The following is a 21,365-nucleotide window of genomic DNA, read 5'->3' as shown; positions in this document are numbered from 1 at the left end:
GAAAACATTCTTCGCCAATTTTCGCAAAAATTAAACTTGTACAACAGTTCTGAGCACAGTTCTGAACAGGACTCCAAGAGTTCTATCGAAAATCCAAGTAATATTTTTTTGTGCAGCTAATAGCTTACGAGATATTTGCAATTTAAGGAGAAAATCTTTTCACTTACTGTGAAGTTGGCACCCTTTTTTTCACAAATGTATACTTTTTTCAGATTTCTTGATAGATATGCCATAGTTCTGGAGTTCTTTGTACAAAATTTCAATAGTTCTGCAGAATTTAGCGACGAAAACAATATTCGAAAACATTTTCGTATCGAAAACATTCTTCGCCAATTTTCGCAACTTGTAAATAAGTACAACAGTTCTGAGCACAGTTCTGAACAGGACTCCAAGAGTTCTATCGAAAATCCAAGTAACATTTTTTTGTGCAGCTAATAGCTTACGAGATATTTGCAATTTAAGGAGAAAATCTTTTCACTTACTGTGAAGTTGGCACCCTTTTTTTCACAAATGTATACTTTTTTCAGATTTCTTGATAGATATGCCATAGTTCTAGAGTTCTTTGTACAAAATTTCAATAGTTCTGCAGAATTTAGCGACGAAAACAATTTTCGAAAAAATTTTCGTATCGAAAACATTCGTCAATTTTCGCAAATTGTAAATAAGTACAACAGTTCTGAGCACAGTTCTGAACAGAACTCCAAGAGTTCTATCGAAAATCCAAGTAACATTTTTTTGTGCAGCTAATAGCTTACGAGACAATTGCAATTTAAGAAGAAAATCTTTTCACTTACTGTGAAGTTGGCACCCTTTTATTCAGAAATGTATACTTCTTTCACAGTTCTTGACAGGTAAGCCATAGTTCTAGAGTTCTTTGTACAAAATTTCAATAGTTCTGCAGAATTTAGCGAAGAAAACAATAGTCGAAACATTTTTCGTATCGAAAACATTTTTTGTCAATTTTCACAAAAATTAAACTTGTACAACAGTTCTGAGGACAGTTCTGAACAGAACCGAAGAGCTCTATCGAAAATCCCAAACAACATTTTTCTATGGCGATAATGGTTTGAGATAAATTGATTTAATATGGGACACACTTTCTTTACGGAAAATATAAATATATTCGTACAACAGTTCTGATGACAGTTCTGGACACCACGTGAAGAGTTCTATCGAAAATCCTAGTGACATTTTTTTGTGCAGGTAATAGTTTAAGAGGTAATTGCAACTTTATTAAGAATTCCATAAGAGCTCCTACTGTGAAGCTGGCACCCTTTTTTTCAGAAATATATATTTTTGTCAGAGCTCTTGATAGATAAGTCATAGTTATAGAGTTCTCTGTACAAAATTTCAATAGTTCTGCAGAATTTAGCGAAGAAAACAACAATACTCAAAAAAATTTCGTATCGAAAACATTCTTTGGCAATTTCCGCAAAATGTAAATAAGTACAAGAGTTCTGAGCACAGTTCTGAACAGAGCTTCAAGAGTTCTTTCGAAAATCCAAGTAACATTTTTTACTGCAGCTAATATTTTACGAGATAATTGCATTTTAATGAGAAAATCGTTTCACACCATTTTTTTCAGAAATGTTTTTTTTTTCAGAGTTCTTGATAGATATGGCATAGTTCTAGAGTTCTTTGTACAAAATTTCAATAGTACTGCAGAATTTAACGAAGAAAACAACAATACTCAAAAAAATTCGAATAGCAAACATTCGTTATTAATTATCGCAAAAAGTAAATTCGGACAACAGTTCTGTGGGCAGTTCTGAACAGAACCCCAATAGTTCTATCGAATATCCTAGTTACAATTTTTTGTGCAGCTAACACGTTACGAGATAATTGCAATTTAAGGAGGGAACCTCTTCACTTACTGTGAAGTTGGAATCCTTTTCTTCAGAAATATATATTTTTTCAGAGTTCTTGATAGAAATGTCATATTTCTAGAGTTATTTGTACAAAATTGGAATAGTCCTGCAGAATTTAGCGAGAAAAACAACAATACTCGAAAAATTTTTCTTATCGAATACATTCTTTGTCAATTTTCGCAAAAAGTAAATTCGTACAACAGTTCTGAACAGAACACCAAGAGCTCTATCGAAAATCCTAATAATATCTTTTTGTGGCGATGATAGATCATACGGTAACTGCTTTGATGTTAGACCCACTTTCTCCACAGAGAAAGTAAATTCGATCAACAGTTTTGATGAACAGTTCTGGTTAACACCTCAAGACTTCTATCGATAATCATAATAACATTTTTTGTGGTTATAATAGTTTGTATGGTAATTGATTAATTGTGGGGCACTCTAACTAAAAAAAAAAATTATGTCTGTTCGTATGCTCTGATGCCAGCTCTGGATAGCATTGTAAGAGTTCTATCGAAAATACTAGTAACATATTCTGTGCAGGTAATTGTTTACGTAGTAACTGCCTTTATTAAGGAATGCTTATGAGCATTTCCCGTGAAGTTTGAACCCCTTTTACGATAAATATAAATTTTTTTCACAGTTCTTGATTTATATGCAATAGTTCTAGATTTCCCTGCTCAAAACACGAATAGTTCTACAGAATTTCGGGAAGAAAACATTAACTCGGCAAAATTTTGGTATGGTAAAAAATTATTTGTCAGTTTGGAAAAAATAAATTTGTATAACAGTTCTGTTGGCAGTTCTGGATAGCACCGGAAGAGTTGCATTGAAAATGATAAGAACATTTTTTGTGGCGATAATAGTTTATACAATAATTGTTTTAATCTGGTACTCACTTTATCTAATATAGCAAAATTCGTAGAATAGTTCTGATGACAGTTCTGAATATCACCCACAGAGTTCTACCACAAACTATAATAACATTATTTGTGACGATGACATTATATGAGATAATTAATGTGGGACTCACTTTTGTCATGTAAAAGTAATAAATTCGTACAAAACATCTGATGGCATTTCTTAATACGACCCTAAGAGTTCTACCGACAACTGTAATAACATTTTTTGTGGGGATAACAGTTAATGAGATAATAGCATTTTCGAGAGACCCACTTGGTCTACATTATAATAAATTGGCACAACCCTTTCGCTGACAGTTCTGGATAGCACCGAAAGAGTTCTTTTAAAAACCCTCATAACATTTTTATGGTGCCAGTAGATTATGAAATAGATTGTGTGTTCACTCTGCAGTGGGTGTGCGCCGATGTGAAACTTACTGGCAGATAAAAACTGTGTGCCGGACTGGGTCTCTAACCCCAGGCTGTGACGAAAGAATATCGTCACAATATCCTTTCGTCCAGGAGTGCTTCTTCTGCAATTTTCGTAGGACAACGTCTACGAAATTGGGAACGCAGGAGATAAAGTACTGCTGGAAGTACAGCTATGAGTACGATCGTAAATTCTCACTTTTATTTTGGAAAACCGAAAATCGAAAACCCGGATGTATATTCTACTAAATACAAAAAGTCTAAATGTTCAGCACTATACAAATGCCAGTACACCTTAAGACTGACTGTAGTAACTGTAGGTGGAAGCGTGGGATGTGCACGCTTAGATGATTCAAGGAGAGAAGGCTCGTCAGTGCAAAACAAACAGATGGCTGAGAGAACAGATACATTCACACGCGCCACTAACCAAATGGTGTCACACCTGTCGAGAATCGCACCAGAGGTACAATGAGCTGTGGTGGAGTGCTGTTGGCGTGGTTACTATGCAACTTACTTGATGGGCATCAATACACCGTTATATTAATGTACAATACTTGAGAAACAATGTCATTCACACACTCCGAGTTCCTTATCACTCAGTACTAGACTAAACTACCGGCCTAGTGATAAGCAGCCTATGTACCTCACCGACTACACATCTTCGTGTTACAAGAAAAAAAGAGAAAAATACCAAGGGACACAAAATATGAATCCGGATAAACCGGAAATCCGGATTACTGAGGACCAAATAAACGAGGTTCTTATTTACAAATTTCGAACTTCTTATTAACTTTAATACTGTATCCCCTCAACATTATAACACCTCTATCAGTCATGTATTGAATTAGGATTTAAACATACTACTTAGTAAATATACTTACATTTCTATACATTGTAAAGACTTTTAACTCTCGCTGTAGTGTAACTCATCAAACTTCCACACTTCCTTTCTAACTAAAACAAATGTTCGCAACAATATTAACGACAGCAATTTCCAATTTATTCGTTACACACAGCACATGTTTTTATGTATCGTAGCGGCTGGTGATGTTGCCACATAACTGTCATCCATGAAGGTCCTGGGCATATTTTTAGCTGTTAGTGGGTCCTGGATGTCATGAGAGCTCAAAACAATTACTGTTTTACGTAATAAAATTCATCTGGTTCTTCCTGATTCTAAAAGTATACACTTCATGTGTGCCTTTCATTGTTGTATGATTCAGTATCGACGCTAATGCTCTTTTGATGAGATATGAGCCGATTGCTCGTTCTTATCCACTGTGCCCTTTCGTATTTCATTTCAGCGATTAATTTATTTGTTTATCAACGTAGTAAGTAGTACAAAGCTAATCCAGAATGTAAACTGCACTTAAATTCTGTTTGAACTGTTTAATAGTCAGTGTCCGCTGTCTGAACGTCAAATTTCAGATTAATACACTGCGCGTGGTTGCGTTATTTTATAGGAATTTTATTATTGTAAGTGGGAAGTACTAGATAGTGTTGAAGAAATCCAAAGCATATTGTTCGAGGAGCATAATATTATTCGAAATTTACCTGTACCAATAGGTGCAGCCAAAGCAGCATTTGTGATGCTGTAATTACCTCATAGATAACGATATTTGTCTATTGTAGTTTTGTATTCCAATCAGAATTTTGAGAGCATCAAAGCCTCATTTCAGCGTGAGAGAGGGGTAAAATCAATAGATGATATTGAACTGAAAGCCTTCATGAGTCTCTTGTTTTTAATTGTTGTTAACAAAAGTAACAGATAAAGCCTGGAAGATCTGTGTGGAACTGATGGTGATGGCATTGAAAAATTTCACCTCGCAAATGAACATAAAACGTTTCAAATTTATTCTGGAGACCCTTAGATTTTACAGTCGCGCTATTCGTGATGAAAGGAGACAATTAGACAAGCTAACAGCTATTCGGGAAATATTTACTGTGTTTGTACGCAACTACCACAAATCTTACACCCTTGGAGAAAATGTTACAGTAGACAAGAAGCTGGAAGGATTCTGTGGAAGGTACAGTTTTCGCCAATATGTATCAATCAAAAGAAACGAGTATGGATTCTTAAGTGTGGATTCTTAAGTATTTTACCTGTAAAATTTGGAAATATACGCTGTGTTGCAACCAAAAGGATTTACCAACTGAGCAACAAACATTTTGATATTGTTCTGTGACTGTGTAAACCTATCAGTCAGGTCGAAATGTGAAAGCGGACAACTGGTTTACTAGTACTGGAATGATAATGGAGCTATGAAGGAAGAATTTTTCTTTTGTTGGCATGATGAAGAAAAACAAGCGTGGAGATTTCTCTAGAGTTTGCTATCAGTAAAAGAAGGGATGCCCACATTTCCTTTTTTGTCTTCCACAAGACTGAACTCTAAGTTTCCTCCGTACCTAAAAAGGGGACGTGTGTGATCCAGGCATCACGTTTGCATGAAGATAATTCGATAGATGCTAACATTGTAGATAAACGGAAGCCATCCACCGTAAATTTTAAAATTGCGTTAAGTGTGGTATTTTCACAGCGGATAAGCCGAATGCTTTATACAACGCTGCAAGAAATGTGCGCCGCTGGTCAATGGTTGTATTTTTGTAATGATCAGTACCGTTGGAATCTATGCACAAGTGATTTATTGTGGCAACAGTAAGAATTGTATAAGAAGGAAAGGGTTCCTGAATCAGCTATGTTATACAATGTTGTTTTCTTCGCTAAATTCTGCATAGCTATTGAAATTTTGTACAGAGAACTCTATAACTATGACTTATCTATCAAGAACTCTGAAAAAAATATATATTTCTGAAAAAAATGGTGCCAGCTTCACAGTCGGAGCTCTTATGGGGTTCTTAATTAAGTTGTAATTACCTCTTAAACTATTACCTGCACTAAAAAATTCTACTAAGAATTTCGATAGAACTCTTCACGTGGTATCCAGAACTGTCATCAGAACTGTTGTACGAATATATTTATATTTTCTGTAGAGAAAGTGTGTCCCACATTAAATCAATTTTCCACAAACTATTATCGCCATAGAAAAATGTTATTAGGATTTTCGATAGAGCTCTTGGGGTTCTGTTCAGAACTGTCCTCAGAACTGTTGTACAAGTTTTCGATAGAAACAATTTTTCGAGTATTGTTGTTTTCTTCGCCAAATTCTGCAGAACTATTGAAATTTTGTACAAAGAACTCTAGAACTATGGCTTACCTGTCAAGAACTGTGAAAGAAATATACATTTCTGAAAAAAAGGGTGCCAACTTCACAGTAAGTGAAAAGATTTTCTCTTTAAATTGCAATTATCTCGTAAGCTATTAGCTGCACAAAAAAATGTTACTTGGGTTTTCGATAGAACTCTTGGAGTCCTGTTCAGAACTGTGCTCAGAACTGTTGTACTTATTTACAATTTGCGAAAATTGGCGAAGAATGTTTTCGATACGAAAATGTTTTCGAATATTGTATTCGTCGCTAAATTCTGCAGAACTATTGAAATTTTGTACAAAGAACTCTAGAACTATGGCATATCTATCAAGAAATCTGAAAAAAGTATACATTTGTGAAAAAAAGAGTGCCAACTTCACAGTAAGTGAAAAGATTTTCTCCTTAAATTGCAATTATCTCGTAAGCTATTAGCTGCACAAAAAAATGTTACTAGGGTTTTCGATAGAACTCTTGGAGTTCTGTTCAGAACTGTGCTCAGAACTGTTGTATTTATTTACAATTTGCGAAAATTGACGAAGAATGTTTTCGATACGAACATTGTTTCGAATATTGTTTTCGTCGCTAAATTCTGCAGAACTATTGAAATTTTGCACAAAGAACTCTAGAACTATGGCATATCTATCAAGAACTCCGAAAATAATATACATTTCTGAAAAAAAGGGTGCCAACTTCACAGTAAGTGAAAAGATTTTCTCCTTAAATTGCAATTATCTCGGAAACTATTAGCTGCACAAAAAAATGTTACTGGGATTTTCGATAGAACTCTTGGAGCTCTATTCAGAACTGTGCTCAGAACTGTCGTACTTATTTACATTTTGCGGAAATTGACAAAGAATGTTTTCGATACGAAAATTTATTCGAGTATTGTTGTTTTTTTCGCTAAATTCTGCAGAACTATTGAAATTTTGTACAAAGAACTCTAGAACTATGGCATATCTGTCAAGAACTCTGAAAAAAATATACATTTGTGAAAAAAAGGGTGCCAACTTCACAGTAAGTGAAAAGATTTTTTCCTTAAATTGCAATTATCTCGTAAACTATTAGCTGCACAAAAAAATGTTACTGGGATTTTCGATAGAACTCTTGGAGCTCTATTCAGAACTGTGCTCAGAACTGTCGTACTTATTTACATTTTGCGGAAATTGACAAAGAATGTTTTCGATACGAAAATTTTTTCGAGTATTGTTGTTTTTTTCGCTAAATTCTGCAGAACTATTGAAATTTTGTACAAAGAACTCTAGAACTATGGCATATCTGTCAAGAACTCTGAAAAAAATATACATTTGTGAAAAAAAGGGTGCCAACTTCACAGTAAGTGAAAAGATTTTTTCCTTAAATTGCAATTATCTCGTAAACTATTAGCTGCACAAAAAAATGTTACTGGGATTTTCGATAGAACTCTTGGAGCTCTATTCAGAACTGTGCTCAGAACTGTCGTACTTATTTACATTTTGCGGAAATTGACAAAGAATGTTTTCGATACGAAAATTTTTTCTAGTATTGTTGTTTTTTTCGCTAAATTCTGCAGAACTATTGAAATTTTGTACAAAGAACTCTAGAACTATTTCATATCTATCAAGAACTCTGAAAAAAATATAGATTTCTGAAAAAAAGGGTGCTAACTTCACACGACTGTGTCCGCAGCTTGTGGTCGTGCGGTAGCGGTCCCGTTTCCCGCGCCCGAGTTCCCGGGTTCGGTTCCCGACGGGGTCAGGGAGTTTCTCTGCCTCGTGATAACTGGGTGTTGTGTGCTGTCGTTAGGTTAGTTAGGTCTAAGTAGTTCTAAGTCCCATAGTGCTCTGAGCCATTTGAACCATTTTTGAAAAGCAGTGGTTGAGAAGGGAATGAGACAGGGATATAGACGACACTCGACGTTATTCAATGTGTGTTTCTGAGCAAGCTGTGAAGGAAACCAAGAAAAAAAAGCGGTTAGAGTTCAGCGAGAAGAAATAAAAACTGTGAGTTTTGGTGACGACTCCGCAACAGTGTGAGATGTGGCAAAGGACTTGAATGAGCAGTTGAACGGAGTTGGTAGCGCCTTGGAAACAGATTATAAGATGAACATCAATAAAAGTACAACAAGTGTAATGAAATGTAGTCGAATTAAATCAGGCGACGTTGAAGTCATTATATTAGTTAATGAGACACAAAAAGCATTACATCAGTTTCGCTGTTTGGACAGCAAAATAAAGGATATTGGCCGAAATATGGGGGATATGAAACGCGAACTGGTAATAGCAAGAAAAGTATTTCTGAACAAGAGAAATTTGCTAAAATCCAGTATACATTCAAATATTAGAAAATTGTTTTTGAAGGTATTTGTCTGGTGTATTGCCTGTACGCAAGAGATATGTGGACATTTAACAGATCGGTCAAGAAGATAACATAAGCTTTTGAAATTTGGTTCTGCACAAGAACGCTGAGGATTAGACAAGTAGATCGACAACTAATGGAGAGGTACTGAATCTAAATTTTGTGGAATGAAATTTATGGCACAAGTGGACTAAAATGTAAGGTCGGTTGATGGAACTCACACTGAGGCACGAAGGAATACTTAGTTTGGAAATGGAAGGGGGTGTGTGGGATGGAAATGATAGAGGGGGACCAAGGGTCTAATATAGTAGCCAAGTTCATCTGAACGTAGGCTGTATAATTTTGCGTAGACGAATATAACTTCAGGTGATAGCTAACGGTGATGTCTGCAAGAAACTGGTCTTCTGAATGAAGACGAAAAACAACGATACATTATACTACGTGTAACATATAGATAAATTTAATAAGTTGTTAAACTATTCGTTATAATATTACATGTAAGTGTACAGAGGAAAGGGGATGAGTGGGGACCATAAAGCCACTATCGAGAACAGTTTGAACTTTATGAGAAAACTATAACTTAAAAGCAAGGGAAAGAAAGGCTTGGGTCTACAGTCTCTTAGACTACATGCTCAGAGGCGACTGAGCACAAGCTTGCACTGGGGAAGGCAATCGGCGGTGCCGTTCCAGGAGAAACATCCCGGCATATGCCTTAAGCGAGTTAGGGAAATCACAGAAAACGTAAATCTGGATGGCCGCACGAAGATAAAAACCATAGTCCTCCCCAAGACGAGTCCAGCGCCTTACCGCTGCCTCAGCCGCCTCGCTCTGTTTTTATAAAAACAATACGAATTTTAAAAAATACAGCAAATACAGTAGACAGAACTTCGATGTCGTTCGCAATACGGAGAAATCGTCAGGTGTCTAGGTACCATTGAGCGTGCTTCGGGGAAATGTTACAGGACCGTTACTTCTTCTGCGGATAAGCGTCAGAATCACATTCGGGGATGATGTGTCTGTATATAAGGAGGTCACAACGCAAAGAAATTGTAGCGAAAGGTTGCAAGACCCTGCACAAGGTCGGTACCAGGTCCAGTAATCGACACTTCACACTCAAAATAAAGGTATGTAACGTCTTGGACGAAAATAGGCGTATAATACGACTGACGATCAAACTCTGAAAAATCTTCAAAACAGCAAATCATCTAGGAGTATGCGTCCGTGGCGATTTAAAGTGGGTCGAACGCGTAAACGAGTTGTTAGAAAATCAGAAGCCACACTGAAGTCCTTGAAAGATCTAAGAAGATATAATTAGTCCACTTACAAAGCCCTCCTTCGGCCTTTTCTTGATTGCTGTCGGCAGTCTGGACTCTCAGCAGATGGGAGTAATAGAGTAGATACAAACAAGAGAAGTGGCTTTCCCCCTGAGAGCGCCATGGGGAAGTTCATCTAACTCCATAGGCAAACATTGCAGCGAAGTTATTGTTCGTCACGGAGAGACTGACTTTCAAAAATTTTAGTAAGGCACATTCTAAGAAACGACGAGCAGCTCAATAATACGCTCTCTCACACTGTGTTTCATTTTTATTCTTTATAAGAGGTTCTAGGAAAGAATCACGAGCATCATTGTGAAGTGCGGCTAAGTTATGCCAAGAGTCTTTGATTACGACAAAAGTTCTGAAACTCACCCCTATGTCCACAGCTACAACATTCCTCCAACGTTAATGGAATGAATACACACTCTCCGGTTTATATATTGTTATGCAGTAGTTTGCTCACACACAAAACAGGTGCAGTTTGTCGCAGTATGGAATGTCACCATTGTCACCATCTTCAGCAGCGGCAGCAGCAGTCGTTTCATGCCCACAGCTATAGGCTAACACATACCGGGAGATATAAAAGTCAGTATAAATTTGAAAACTAAATAAATCACGGAATAATGTAGATAAAGAGGTACAAATTGACACATGCCTGGAATGACATGGGGTTTTATGAGAACCAAAAAATACAAACGTTCAAAAAATGTCCGACAGATGGCGCTTCATCTGATCAGAATAGCAATAATTAGCATAACAAAGTCAGTCAAAGCAAAGATGATATTCTTTACAGGAAATGCTCAATATGTCCACCATCATTCCTCAACAATAGCTGTAGTCGAGGAATAACGTTGTGAACAGCACTGTAAAGCATGTCCGGAGTTATTGTGAGGCATTGGCGTCAGATGTTGTCTTTCAGCATCCCTAGAGATGTCGGTCGATCACGATACACTTGCGACTTAGGTAACCCCAAAGCCAATAATCGCACGGACTGAGGTCTGGGGACCTGGGAGGCCAAGCATGACGAATGTGGCGACTGAGCACACGATCACCACCAAACGACGTGCGCAAGAGATCTTTCACGCGTCTAGCGATATTGGGTGGAGCGCCATCCTGCATAAACATCGTGCGTTCCAGCAGGTGTTTATCAGCCAGGCTAGGGATGATGCGATTCTGTAACATATCGGCGTACCTCTCACCCGTCACGGTAGCGGTAGCCATCTGTCGAACATTTTGTGAACTTTTTTTTGTTCAATAAAACCCTATGTCATTCAAAGCATGTGTGTCAATTTTTACCTCTCTATCTACATTATTCCGTGGTTTATTAAGTTTTCAAATTTATACTGACTTTTTGATCACCCTGTACATTACGGTCTTGAGTCAATGCGTGTCCGTCTAGTTTCTGCGTAGTCATATTTGCTAATGCCGTCTACACACCATTCATTAGATCGTCTACTCTATCTTTTTTAACTTCTTGAGACCATCACACAATTTGTATCGTCCATCTACCAACCATTCTACTGATTCCATGTCCCATCCTCCTTTTGTTTCTTTTCCTTTCTGTGCTAGCAATTCCTAACATGTATCTCTCCATTGCCTACTGAGCAATCCTGAAATTCTAACTACTTTCACATGGAAACTCGTAGCTTCATGGTCGTAAGCCAAGACTAGTAATATACTTAACGTTTTACCCGGATTCAATGTAGGAAGGTTACCGCGGCCAACACATTTCGTGTGGTAACAAAGGAAGGCACCAAGTCGATTGCCGAAGAGTACGATACTATTGCAAGTAACGTATACGCCAAAGAACAAGCCAAGTTCGTCTTCAAAAACAACATGAGCAATCAGATACCCAGTTCAAAGACCATGACCGGGAAAGCGTGGTACCAGTTGAAGGGTGAAAATGGGAAACGTCCTAAGTGCCAAATCTGACATTTGTCAGGGGAATGAAAAAACAACGCATCTCTGTTTGTACGTTCATTTGCATTCAAAAAACTTAGATGGTATTCCACAGAATCATGACAGCGTTCTAAGTGCCGTACCAAGGAACTGACGATTTCTAAGTGTCAAAAAGAAAGTTTTTGCAAGTTTATTTTTGAAAAGAAGAAAATAGTGACCAGCCACTGCTAATAATGCTATTTATATGCACAAATACCACCGTTACCGGTTTAGAACCACTGGTTTCATCTTCAGACGCTTGTTCACATTTAAATGACATTTGTCGTCATTTGCAGCACTTATTGGTTTTTTCAATTAATTTTAGATGTTAAATATTTTCTTTTTTAGAAAAGCTTTTCTTATTATTGCCAGTCTACATTTTTTTATTTTATCTACTTCGGCCATCGTCAGCTGGTTTGTTGCCCAAATAGTGAAACTCGCACTTTTAGTATGTCACCTGCTAATCAAATTCTTTCAGCATTGCCTGATTTGATGCATTTAAACTCAGTCACTCTTGCATGAGTTTTGTTGATGTTCATCTTATAACTTCTTTTCAAGACACTATCCATTCAGTTGCTGTTCCAAGTCCTTTGCCTTCTACGATAGAATTACAATGTCATCGACAAACCTTCAAACTTTGATTTAATTTCTCTGATCTTTAATTCTCGTTCCAAATTTTTCTCTGGTTCCTTTTATTGCTTTTTCGGTGGACATGCTACGTAATATGGTGGATACGCTACAGCCCAACCAGTGCCTGCATTTCATTCCTTCGACTTTTATAAATGTAGTCTTATTTCTGCAGAAGCTGTGGTTAACCTGTCGCTTCCTTTATTTTATCCCTGCTACCTTTAGAACTGACGCGCGGAGTGGCCGTGCGGTTTGAGGCCCCAAGTCACGGACTGCGAGTCCTCCCTCGCCCGTGTGTGTGTGTGTATGTGTGTTGTTCTTAGCATTAGTTAGTATAAATAGTGTGTAAGTCTAGGGACCAATGACCTCAGCAGTTTTGTCCCTTAGAAATTCACACACATTTGAACATTCGAACCTTTAGAATTTCAGAGAGTGTATTCCAGTCAAAATTGTCAAAAGGAGTCCGTAGGTATATAAACACTATAAATGTGGGTTTGCTTTACTCCATTCTGTTCCTTAAGACAAATCCTATCATCAGTATTTCCTCACACTGAAAGTGTACTGTCATATTGCCAACTGGTACTGTTATTCCTTCCGTGTATTCTAAATCGTATACATATTCCAAACATGTTGCTGTACCAAACAATCGATCACAGAAAGTATTACAGTCTTTGACGAATTCAGAAGGGATCTCTCAAGTGAAACACTTTGGCGACCTGTAGAGCTAACTCAATGAGGAGTGAGCTCGACTTCGTTTCCACTGGGAGCAGAACGTTGAAATGGCGGAAAGGTAGTCTAAAGTCTAGTCTGGGCCTTCTCGCCGGCGTGTTCCGACGGTAGGGCCCTGCCATGGGCGGGTAATGTGTAAGTTGCTTTGAAGTCACTTTCTGTTGACCGTTCTCTGATTACGTGTTACAGATGCCTGGGGAGATTCTGGCTCGCATTCCGCAGCATCATGTTCACATGCATGTGCTTTTATCGATGTTCAAACATAACGTTCGCTGTTCGGCGAAGAAGTCAGTTTTCTAGGCACATGCTACAGAACTAGGTGAAACGTCCCCTTTCAACAATGATACTAGACTGTGCTTATCCTGACACACAATATTTTTAGCGCAACGCAATCTGACTTCCAAAAATCCCTACAAAAGAATGGCCCTGACTAACATTAAACTATACGTTTCACAAATCACTTACCTCACAAAATTCTTGGTTACTCGAACTACTGCAATACAGCGAGCGCCACTACTGCCAGCTAAATAAAAGATAAAACTACGGAAGGCACTAACAACTGATAGGCATAGTTAGCAAATGAAAGATTTTAATAGAGAACAAACAATGTATTTACCTTAATAATGTTGAAAAATCATAATATACATAGCAGTTCATGACATCCTGTGTTACAAATTTCAAAACTCCTCCATCTCTCTCCCCACATCCACCACTGCTGGCGGCTCACCTCCAACTGCGCAACGCTACGCGCTGTTAACAGCCAACTGCCCAACGCTACAATGGCAGACAACAATGCAAACCAGCCACAGACTGCACACAGCACAGCCAGTGATTTTCATACAGAGCGCTACGTGGCGTTACCAATATAAAAACCTAAACAGCCTACTTACATAGGTTTCCATTTGTCCATCCGAATACAAGATCAGTTTAATTCATCACAGTCTCGTCTATTAAAATGTTACCAACATTTTCAAATACGTATGGAATTCTTTTTGTTCAATTCTTTCTTCAGTGGTAAAACATTATGCCACTTGTTCACCTAATGAACGACTGTGTGCTTTATTGTAGTACTCACTATATTGTAGCTTAAATAATTATCACTCGTGTCAACGTTTATGAGGTTTATTCATAACCGCGTGCCCCTGTTAAACTCATGGTTAAAGAGTCTATTACTCTCGGAATATTGCGAGCATTACGCAACTTACATCGAACTACAGCAAGCAAATTTACAGACTACGGATATTTAGCAGTACTATGTATCACAGTGAAGCATTATTTTAATCGATGTGTACTTTTCTCAAATTTGCAGTTAGCGGAAGACTTCTGCCACATCTTTCCATGTTTTCAGGTGTGAAACTAAGTTATCATGTGTAGATTCAGAGGAAGCCGGCGGCACATCACTTTATGTACAACGTGATTATTTCGAGCAGTTAGTTCATGAGCCCACCGGAATAGTACACGGTTGTGAAAACACACTTGACCTCTTAGCAACAAATAATCCTGAGTTAATAACGAGCATCAAAACCGATTCAGGCATTAGTGAACACAGAGTTGTCGAAGCGAGATTGAACACTGTAATCCACAAATCTTCGAAAAATAAACGAAAAATACACCTATTCAAAAAATCAGATAAAAATTCACTTGACGTCTTCCTTAGAGGCAATCTCCACTCATTCGAAATTAATGATATAAATATAGACCAGATGTGGCTTAAATTCAAAGTATTACTGTCGGCAGCAATTGAGAGATTTATACCAAATAAATTAACAAACGACGGAGCTGATCCTCCTTGGTGCATAAAACGGGTTAGGATACTGTTGTAGAAACAACGAAACAAACATGCCAAATTTAAACAGACGCAAAATCCCCAACATTGACGATCTTTTACAGAAGCTCGAAATTTAGAGCGGACTTCAATGCGAGATGCTGATAACAGTTTCCACAACGAAATTTTGTTTCGAAACCTGGCAGAACATCCAAAGAGATTCTGGTCGTATGTGAAGTATTTTAGCGGCAAGAAACAATCAGTGCCTTCTCTGCGCGATAGCAATGGAGATACCATCCAAGACAGTGGTGCCATAGCGGAGTTACTAAACACAACCTTCCGAAATGCCATCACAAAAGAAGACGAAGTAAATATTTCAGAATTCGAATCGAGAACAGCTGTCAACATGAGTAACGCAGATGTAAATATCCTCGTAGTAGTGAAGCAACTTAAATCACTTAATAAAAGTAAGTCTTCTGGTCCAGACTGTATAGCAGTTAGGTTCGTTTCCGAGTATGCTGATGCATTATCTCCATACTTAACAATCATATACAACCGTTCGCTCGACGAAAGATCCGTACCCAAAGACTGGAAAGTTGCACAGGTCGCACCAATATTCAAGAAAGGTAGTAGGAGTAATCCAATAAATTACAAGCCTATATCGTTAATGTCGATATGCAGTAGGATTTTGGAACATATGTTGTGTTCGAACATTATGAACTACCTCGAAGAAAACGGTCTATTGACACACAGTCAACATCGGTTTAGAAAACATCGTTCCTGTGAAACACAACTAGTTCTTTATTCACATGAAGTGTTGAGTGCTATTGACAAGGGATTTCAGATCAGACCACATCAAAAGGGAAATCACAAAAATTAACAGTTAAGTCACAGACTCAGTTCATGGATTTTTGTATGGACAGCAAAAGCATCAAACGGAAAGGTAAAAATGTTCTGGGGTACTTTTGTCAAACTGAATAGAGTTTTCAGAACTAATTTTCGAATGTTTCTGAAAAGAAAAATTTACAGTCAATGCGAATTACCAGCAGCGATTAAGTCAGGAAGACATGGACTTTTAATGGAGAAGCTATTCAAAAAATATTGAATGCACAGCGAGTGATGAAAACGAAGTGAAGCCGGCGGGACTCATCGTTGGGAAACGGATGGAAGATGGACCAGGGAAGTCCAGAGAAAGGAAAATACGCTTAAGACACTGAGCAGGCGACATCAGAACACAGATGGTGCACCTATATGAAGACTGTAATGAACTTAATGTATAGATGATGCTCTTGTCCAGCTGTTGGTGGTGATTATACATAATATTCCCTATTTGGATGAAATCAACCAAAGCCCTGTGTCTCCGTCCCATTGCTGTGGTGCTCACCCCTCGGTGGAAGAACCTCACCGGCATTTAGGAGTAAACATTCACATCAATAAGTTGCTTCGGGCGACGATGCGGTGGAAGTCGACTGGTCGCGAAAGCAAGAAATCTAAATTAGAGTCCTGGTTGTCGCATAAATTTTCAATTCTCTCTCTGCAACAAAGACACATATTTTGTTTAATAATATTCATGTTGATTCCGTAACAAAACAGAAATTATTGGCTTCGGATAGTTTGATTCGCTCATGTCTTATCGGGCAGCGTTGCAGATTACCGTATAAATAACCTTATTAACCGATAAAAGCAACAGCAGAAAAATACTGAATTGCTGTAACATTTTCGTGTAAAGTGGCTGGAGCAATGACTTTCATAAATGCAAAGGGCGAGTGAGACCCATATTAGATTTTAGGAAACAAACCTGGAATGTAATTTAAGTTAGAAAGATGGATACATTATCCGACCTCAAGGCATTCACAGAACTGAATGTACGTGCAGAAACTTGCAATTCTCGTCCTCTCACTTTTTAATTTATCTCTGTACGACGCAAGGTCTCTTTACTATTCCTCCAACTGTGCCACACCAAACCATAAAGTTATGAGTATCCTTCACGGCGTTGGTGACAACCCTTGTCTCATTGTATTGTCTATGCAATGAGTTTTCACCACTTAAATCCTCATACAGTGTATCGATGAGATTGGTGCCACTTATCTGTACGTGGTGGTAAAGCTATTGAGTATAACAACCTGACACGACTCTATTTCCCTGCCCCAGTTTCTTGTATCTCGGATTTAACAAATCTAATGTGTACCTCTTCATCCATCGGTTTAAATTTATTCTCTACTGTCCCTAACTCGTCTCCCTAAAACTGGTAAGACGTCAACTTCTATTTCCATCTGCTGATTTTTACTTTGTTTGTTTCGACCCTTCAGGACCACGAGTGACTTTTGCAGCCATACAGTGCTGTGTCACCTTACTTCAGTCTTTCGGGGCAACTTGTTCTCCCCATGTTGTGCTCAGAAAACCTCAATCTTCTTTTCCGTGTCATACTTCACACTGGTTTTGCTCTCTCATACAGCTTCTTGATCAGTGTATCCAGATTCCACCTCTCTCTTATGTCCTGCTTCGTGTATAGCTTAACTATTATACTCTTCTTTTGGTACCGGAAGCTGTGCACATTCTCCACCACTTCACCTGCAGCCTTCCAGTCGATCTCTGCATTCAATACCTCGGTCTTGTTCTTCGCTATCTTGAGGCCAGCTGTCACTACAAATTCAGTAACTTTTTTTAGCGTAATTTTTGTATCCCCATCCTCATGGGGCAGTTTTATATCACCTACAAACGTTTGGCTTTATAAGCGAGAGAAGTTCAGTTTCAGAAATTTTCCCCACGTAAGGAACCGTCATAAAAGGAAAATACCGTTTGCCCTCTAAGTGGACTGTTCTTTCTTCTATAGAATTGATAGACACGTACCTAGTGGTAATAAGTGCTAATAATCGACCAGTTCCTGAGCTTTCACAAAACCTGTCGTCACAAGTAAGGTGAAGGATGGACCAAGATGGCGTTTACGAATTACCAGAAGTACTGTCGAGTTTTGAAACCACGCGAACAAATAGTTGGTCCTTCTCAAAGTCTGAGTGAGAGTACCTAGACTTAATCTGAATGAGGATGATCGAAGTGTAGCTGCCCTGGGACTGTACAATAGCCGAGGACGGGTTTCGCCCACGTGATATGAGGCATGGCACTACGAGAAATGCCCGTACACATCACATCTTCTCCTGTAATCGAGCGCTTCTGAAACTGGCCCCATGTTTACATCCTTCTCTTTCTGTCGGTAATCGGTACACGTCTTTCACCTCGGTTCAGAATCCTATGTCTCTGTTGTCTCTGTTGACTACTACTAGTTTCACTTTTCTAGTTGCGCACGTTTGAATGGCCATCTGTCATCATCAGGTGGATTGTAAAAATATATGATTCACCTCATTTTGATGACATGACTATTGTAGCACGTAGTGGCGTTTAAAATAAAAGTAACTGAAGTGGTAAATAGACGAGTTTTTGTTTATTACATCAGAGAACTGAATTATATGACCAGCCTCAGGTGATACCTAATGACGCAATTACTAAAACAAAAATAATGTCCGCCTTCGTTCTGTGCTCACACTTTACCTCATTACAACGAAACACCCTTCACTCCCTCCAGACAATTCTCATTCCTCGACGCCTCTAGTTGTTCTGGTGTCGCAAAATTGCACCACCTCAGAACTCGATATGTCAGAAAACATTACTTTTGTACACCCATAAACACATTTTTTTCTCCTAATATCACTGTTGTTATTATCAAATTATTATTAGCACTACTACTACTGTAGCACTTTTGCCATTAACGTTCTTAGTTCTGTTTTTGAAATTTTCATTAGATATGGTACAATCTTGTTTCAAAGCATTTTTAATTATATTGCTACCATTTTATTACTGTTCATCATATAAAAATTACTACAATTTTTTAAGTGTATGATGTAAAAAGTATTATACATCTAATATCCTAGTTCAGTGTAAGAGAAAGCCTGAAGACACTCCTGTCATTACGTTAAATAAATAAATTAAATAAATAAATTCGTTGTTTATAATATAGCAGTGCTTTGCTAGGTATGATCCTACTGGGGGAAGGGGGCGTGGGGGCTTGCCTTGCCTTCGTCGCATCTATGAAATGAGGGACCCAATCAGTTGCACGGGGACTCGGGATCACGGTGCAGCTGGGTATTTTTCTCTTACACAAATCGTCGCCAGGAATGAAAGAACCAATAAATGACAGAGGCAATGAGAATTTGAAGCTTTGATCTCTAGCTTTGTAATCATCATCATCATTTAAGACTGATTATGCCTTTCAGCGTTCAGTCTGGAGCATAGCCCCCTTATAAAATTCCTCCAAGATCCCCTATTCAGTGCTAATATTGGTGCCTCTTCTGATGTTAAACCTATTACTTCAAAATCATTCTTAACCGAATCCAGGTAACTTCTCCTTGGTCTGCCCCGACTCCTCCTACCCTCTACTGCTGAACCCATCAGTCTCTTGGGTAACCTTGCTTCTCCCATGCGTGTAACATGACCCCACCATCTAAGCCTGTTCGCCCTGACTGCTACATCTATAGAGTTCATTCCCAGTTTTTCTTTGATTTCCTCATTGTGGACACCCTCCTGCCATTGTTCCCATCTACTAGTACCTGCAATCATCCTAGCTACTTTCATATCCGTAACATCAACCTTGTTGATAAGGTAACCTGAATCCACCCAGCTTTCGCTCCCATACAACAAAGTTGGTCGAAAGATTGAACGGTGCACAGATAACTTAGTCTTGCTACTGACTTCCTTCTTGCAGAAGAGAGTAGGTCGTGGCTGAGCGCTCACTGCATTAGCTTTGCTACACCTCGCTTCCAGTTCTTTCACTATGTTGCCATCCTGTGAGAATATGCATCCTAAGTATTTAGCTTTGTAATCTGGTACTTTTTTTTCTTTTACCAAGTTTTATTGCCGTTATTAACAGGCCTCATTCTCCTTTTCAGGACTTCCTTAAGATCCCCAGTTCTCGAGTTCCTGGCATCGACTCTTCGCTGTTGTCTTCTCCGGTCTGTAAGTATAGTGAAAAGTAACTTAATTTATTTGAAATTATGTAATTCAACTCTGCGTCATAAAATGATTTTTGTTTTAGATCAAAAAACAGGTAAATAATGTTGTAAATAATCTTTTTTCTCTTCTATATCTTCATCTTTTCCCACTCACTTATATTAATTATATAAGTCGAAATTTTTGTGAAAAATCAGTCTGCGGGTGAACTTAGATATTCCCAGACCACAAGCAGCGTATTACAGTGGCTATTCCGAAAGTAAGGTCCGAAAGGTCGCGATGTGGAATCGACAGTGAAAAAATGGTTCAAATGGCTCTGAGCATTATGCGACTTAACTTCTGAGGTCATCATTCGCCTAGAACTTAGAGCTAATTAAACCTAACTAACCTAAAGACATCACACACATCCATGCCCGAGGCAGGATTCGAACCTGCGACCGTAGCGGTCGCCCGGTTCCAACTGTAGCGCCTAGAACCGCACGGCCACTCCGGCCGGCGACAGTGAAAATCCTACAAAGATTTGCACAGATGTGTTGAGCAGTGTCTCTAGTATTTCTGTCGATCACGTCGTGTCGCTCTTTTTTCAGTTGTGAGTACACAGTGAGGGTGTAACGAGCCATAGAACAATAGTGTCTCCCAGCAAGTATGGGTGCCCACTGCCAGGTTGTACCTGATTTAATGCAACCCACATAACGTACCTGTCATGCGTTTCCTACTTCATGACAACTCTCGTGCGCACTCTGTAGTAGCAATGCGGATGCCAATGCAGCGTTTTCGATGGGATGTGTTCGAAAGATAACATTTTGGCACAGACTTCAGAACAGCGTAGAGAAGTGGTGGAAAGCGTACGTGGCTGCCTTGCAAACGAAGGTATTGGAACTTTGGTACAACGCTACGACAAACGTCCAAGTCGGAACGGTGATTATGTAGAGAAGTAGCTCGAAGATTTAGCAAACTGCTGCAAGTGAAACAATTTTGGTTTTCGTTGTGGTTTTCATTTCGCGACCGATCGGATCTTAGTCTTCGAATAGCCCTCGTATTTATATTGCAGGTTCTGAAATATTCTACAGCTGCGATTTCATTCTTATTATTTATATTATTCTTGGTTCTTCGATATGCCTTTCAAGCAATCTTGCCCATTGAGGGTTCACAGTCACACGTTGCAGTTTGTTAGTTATATGTAGAAGTAACTCGTCTATACCTTTTTATTTAAAAAAATGTTCAATTTTGTGTGAAATCTTATGGGACTT

The sequence above is a fragment of the Schistocerca nitens genome, chromosome 4 (assembly GCF_023898315.1).
Source record: "Schistocerca nitens isolate TAMUIC-IGC-003100 chromosome 4, iqSchNite1.1, whole genome shotgun sequence".
In the NCBI taxonomy this organism is placed as follows: Eukaryota; Metazoa; Arthropoda; class Insecta; order Orthoptera; family Acrididae; genus Schistocerca; species Schistocerca nitens.
The sequence above is the reverse complement of the archived record's forward strand: the minus strand, read 5'-3'. Positions refer to the sequence as shown.